Here is a 4,912-nt window from a genome sequence, read left to right on the forward strand (position 1 = left end):
CCATTTGCTTAGTACAAAATGTACATGTAACCTTAAGTGCAATCAACAAGAAATTTGATGGCATGGAATTGTTGCTGCTACAGAAAATGCTGGTGGGGCATCTGGCTGTTGCATTTCTGATTCCTTTTTTGGATACCTCCTGGTGCCCCCCCCCCAATGCTCAGTGCCTATCAGGACAGTACTTCAGAGTAGACATTCAGGGCCTGTTGAGCAACCAGAGCCCCCTCCCTAGCGGTGGAACTAGCTGCTTGGGTACCCGGACCGGTGCACATGCCGTGCATCCAGGGGCGGGGTGATCCGCCCATGGGGGCGATCGATGTGGTGGCGTGATCCACCCGGAGGGCCGATTGTGGCATGGCGGTGATCCGCCCAGAGGGGATGACACCCGGGGTGGGCTGCCCCCCCCCGTACCTGTTTCCTCTGCCCCTGCCCTTTCCTTCAAAAGAAAAATCCAGCAGGGCTGCCTTACCGCATTTCAAAGTAAGTGTGGTGATACACATTACAATCTAAAAAGTCCACTGTATACTTTTAAGGCAGGAGTCTAAAATTACCTAACTGCCCTGTTACAATTTATGCTTGTATATAATGTTATTCGGGTATCTGTAAATTTTATTTAGTTCCCCTTTTGTTTGCATACGGTTAGGCATAACATTTTTAAAGGAGAGCACTATGTCTTGCCAGACTTTTGCTTATAATATAATATAATTTTATTGGGGTTTGTGGACCTTTTGTGGATTGCTTTTAACAACATAAGAAGAGCCCTGCTGGATCAGGCCAATGTGCCCATCTATCTGGTTCAGCCTCCTGTTCTTACAGTGGACACAGGTGGCACTGTGGTCTAAACTACTGAGCTTCTTGGGCTTGCCGATCAGAAGGTTGGTGGTTTGAATCCCCACAATGGGGTGAGCTCCCATTTCTCTGTCCCAGCTCCTACCAACCTAGCAGTTCGAAAGCACGCCAGTGCAAGTAGATAAATAGGTACTGCTGCAGTGTGAAGGTAAATGGCGTTTCCATGCACACTAGTTTCTGTCACAGTGTCCCATTGCGCCAGAAGTGGTTTAGTCATGCTGGCCACATGACCCAGAAAGCTGTCTATGGACAAACACCGGTTCCTCGGCCTGAAAGAGAGATGAGTGCTTCAACCCCATAATTGCCTTTGACTGGACTTAACCGTCCAGGGGTTCTTTACTTTTTTACTTTTTTCCTCTTACCGGGTGACTAGGGAAAGTACAACCCTCCCCATTTGTGATTCCCATCCTGAAACATACTGCTTCTGACAATGGAGATAGTTTTATTCCCAGAAAGGGCACTTGTGCACTAACATAAAAATAACTTAAATAACTAACAAGTTGTTGCCCTTTCATGACTGCCAAAATCAGCTGCCTGGGGGCAGGCACCTCACTCTGCCTAATGATAGGGCCGGCACTGTCCTTATCAGTCTCTGGTGCAGGCCAGCTCTCAAAACTGTGTGAAGGCTGTATGGAAATAACTGCTGTATTCTTTGTTTATTCCACACACAAACACACACATAGTTTTCCTCACACGTCTCTTCTGTGGGACAAAGCTGCTACTTTAATGACTTGGTACAAATACATATAAAACCAAAAGGGGGAAACTTAACAAAGACCGTAATGAGTACAATTTAACAGCTTCATAATAAAAGCAGAAAATGTTAGCTTCAACAAAGAACTGTAGGAGCAAATTAGTTCATTAGTTGGGAAATGCTTCCAAGTACTGTGTGACTCATCGTCTCAATCTGTTTCAGATACGTGAGCGTGTGTGTGTGGTCACATACAAGCCGCTAATCTATGCAGTGTGATTCGTGCTATCTGACTGTATCAAAATGATACCATGGGGAACATACAAGTGGTGGGGGCTCTTTCCTTGTTTCCTTGCTTCCAGAGAAAACACAGACTCTTTGAGCTGTGCATGACCTCAAAATTAGACTCTTGTTGTAATAGGCACTACATGGAACTGCTGCAGGTAGACAGTTTGGAAATGACAACAGACTCAGGATAGCATGTTGACATGTCTTCAGGCCCATTTTTATAGTTCTCCGAAGTCCTAAGAAGTGTGGGGTTTGGCTATCTCAAGGGCAAGAGGAATTTACCTTCCCTTCTTTCTTGCACATTCACAAAGGTAGCTATTGAGTTGCCAGTGAACAAAGGGCATGTCAGGGCAAGATCTGACCAAACTGGTTCCTTTACCCTTAACAATCATGAAAGAGGTCCTATATGCTCCTTAATTGTGGATCTCTTTTAGACAGAAGCAGCATAGTGGGGGGATTCTTGAAAGATCATGGAGACTCATAACATTTCAGCTTGTTTGTTTATTTATTTCACCCCCTCCTTTCATTCACAGGTTAGCTTGAGAGATAATAACTGGCCAAGGATCACACAGGAAGCTTCCTAGTTGCAGGAGGATTTAAACACAGCTCTCCCCACACCTAGTCCAAAACTCTAACCATCCTGCCACACTTACTTTCTACAGTCCATGGAGTCAAGGGAGGTTACATGGTCCAATTCCTTTGGGCTTACTAGAGTTGAATCACATTTTCTGAATAGTGTGGTGTAGTTGAGCAAGCAAAGCACACTTCCACTACCAGAGGAATCCTACCCATGCTTATTTAGAAATAAGACCTACTGGCTAGGTAAGTATAGAACTGCAGCCTAAATTGCACAGGAACCTAGGAAGCTGCCTTTGATCAAGTCAGACCATTGCTCCATCTAGCTCACCATTTTCTGTATTGACTGGAAGCAACTTCACAGGGTTTCTTGTCCTACCTGGAGATGTCAGGGATTGAACCTGAGATGCAAAGCAGACCCTCTACCACCGAGCTGCTGCTCTAGAGCCACTGGTCCTGAGCTCCGCCCAACACTGGGGGAGCTTGTTGTGTACGTGTGACATCACACATGCAGTGCACACATGTGTGATGTCACACGCATCGGGAGGAGGCTGTGTGGCCCAGTGAGGCCTGCCACCACTGCAGGGAGGCTTGACAAGGCCCAGTCCCTCAAGATTAGGGGGCTCAGCCCTGTCTCCACATACTTTGGGGTGGAGGACTGAGGTGTCCTCAGCCCCATCGAGTGGGCCCCTATGCCTATAGCAGTGTCTCCATACAGCACACAACAAAAATAGGCATATTTTATAATCTAGTACATAGCACAAATAAAGAATACTGACCCAAGAGCCTAAAGATGTAGCCTCTGTACTAAATAAATGACTGCTCATAGTCTGTGCCAAGCAGCTTTAGGATGGTAGTAAACTTAATTATACACAATATGGTGATAAAAATTGTCTCACACAACCAACGTAAATATTCTAGTGAGTAAATATTTATCAGCCACGCTACATGTGCAACTGCTAAACCTATTAAAAAGTGCCATTTATTTTACAAACTAAACTCTTGACGGCCCTAACTCCATCTGGTAGCATTTTTTGAATATTATAGAGGGGGATGTTTGGAGCCTATCTGCTTTCCCATTTGCCCATGTCCCTAGGTGCTTAATTCCAGGGGCTGAGGGCCACAGAGTTGGGGGGCAAGATCTGGAAGAGTACAAGCAGAGTACTGTTGTTCACACCGCAAAGCAGGGATGGGGAACCGCAAAGCCCAGGGGCCAAATCTGGCCCTGCAAAGCTCTCCATATAGCTTCCAGGACCCTCTTCATACCACGCCCCCTCATAGAGCCACAGCCTCTCTCACAAGCTCTGCTTCACATGTTCCTTGAGTGTTTGAGCCTGGCTGGAATGTGTTTCTCAATTCTGACAATGCCTTTTGCTTCCCTGAATGGAGGATAGAGAAGGGTATGCAAGTGTGTGAAGAAACTAGTCCACTGCAGAAATGGAAACATAAAATTTGCATGTATTGTCCTACCCACTTTTGTCTCTGGCTTTGCCCATCACCGCCATGTGGCCCCCAGAAGGGAATGTGGCCTTTGGACTAAAAACATATCAAAAAGTAGATACAGCCACCGCTTTTCTCTTACTCTTTTTGACACCCACTTAGTGGGCTGCTGGGAAAGAGATAGTTCTTTCTTCCTAAAGGTCTGCACTTATGATGTGTAGAAGGCTTTTGAAATGAGGCTAAGGGACATGTGAAAGTAGGCTGGGAACCTCAAGCTGCCCACTCCTGGAAAAGATGGATATTGGGCTGGTCCTCAAACACTTCGTACACTCAGATACTGCAAAGGATAGGGAACAAATGAAAACTAATTAAATGGACTATGATACTTTGCAGTGTTGGATTACCAAATAGGCAGAGGCGGCACCAACCTATGGGCCCTATGCCTTTTCTTCTTCTTCTTCTTCACTCATAGCCGAGAAAGATTGTCTTCCATGAACATGGTCTTAACAGTGAGTCCATGACTGTGGAGGCCAATTCTGGATCCACACGTCCTTCCACAGTGGGGAAAGAGGTTTCTGGGTGGGAGTTGATCACCGTGAGGGTTTGCCAAATGTGCCTTCCTCTTAGCTCGTTTCTCCTTTTTGCCCTGGGTTCATTCTTCTTCAAAGTCCATTACACCTTTGGTAAAGGCTATTCTCCAATTGGAGCGCTCCCAGGCCAGTGTTTCCCAGTTACCAGTAGTTATGTTATGCCTTTTAGGGGCCCTGTGACAACAGATCAAAATAATGTTGATTTGGTCTTGAAAGAAAAGTACAATCAAGCTTTCTTAGTTCAATGTTATCCCACACAAGCACACACACAAGCCCCCCCCCCCCCCCCCGAGAGTTCAACTGTCTACAAGCCTCCACAGGGTTTAATCTGGCCCTGATACTTTGTCAGGATGAGAAGGTGAGTAGTGTATTCCGAAACCAGGGCTGGATTTAGGTTTGATGAGGCCCTAAGCTACTGAAGGTAATGGGGCCCTTTATATGTCCAGCTGTCCTTTGTCAACAACAAATTGTCGCAGTT

This window comes from Podarcis muralis, chromosome 12 (assembly GCF_964188315.1).
Source record: "Podarcis muralis chromosome 12, rPodMur119.hap1.1, whole genome shotgun sequence".
Lineage (NCBI taxonomy): Eukaryota > Metazoa > Chordata > Lepidosauria > Squamata > Lacertidae > Podarcis > Podarcis muralis.